The following is a 562-nucleotide window of genomic DNA, read 5'->3' as shown; positions in this document are numbered from 1 at the left end:
TTTTGCAAAGCATAAAAATAACATGGTGACAATGGCAATAAAAATTGATCTCAGTTTCTTCTTTTGCTTTTTTCTTTTGCAAAGTGCATTGGAGAAGTACACCATACTGTATTTGTATCGATACCATGCCCTTTCTATTTCACATCATGTAAGTATGGATGCAAAAGATACCCTGTTGGATGACCATATTGTAGATATAACAATGACTGGGGAGGGACACAATCCAATGGACCTCCACGAGTACTCAAATTTTGTAAGAGTTGAGAAGGGACAAGAGGAAGAGGAGGTGAAAGACCAATCACAGGGAAGGACTGAGGAGAAGAGTAATCATGCAGAGGGAGAGGTTGACAAGGAAGAGACGCATGATGAGGAGAAGGTCAATGCGAATGTCAAGGAGCCGGATCATGCACAGGGAGGGGCTGAGGAGAAAATTCATGCACAGGGAGGGGTTGAGGAAGAAAAAAACTTTGAAACTTCCAATACTCAAGAAGATCCCTCCACCATTCCATCTGTAGAGCCTGAACATCATCAATAATCAATGATGCCTGAGCCTCAAGCAGAG

The sequence above is a fragment of the Adiantum capillus-veneris genome, chromosome 11 (assembly GCF_014529385.1).
Source record: "Adiantum capillus-veneris isolate H3 chromosome 11, ASM1452938v2, whole genome shotgun sequence".
NCBI classification, from domain to species: domain Eukaryota; kingdom Viridiplantae; phylum Streptophyta; class Polypodiopsida; order Polypodiales; family Pteridaceae; genus Adiantum; species Adiantum capillus-veneris.
Note: the sequence above shows the minus strand (reverse complement) of the source record.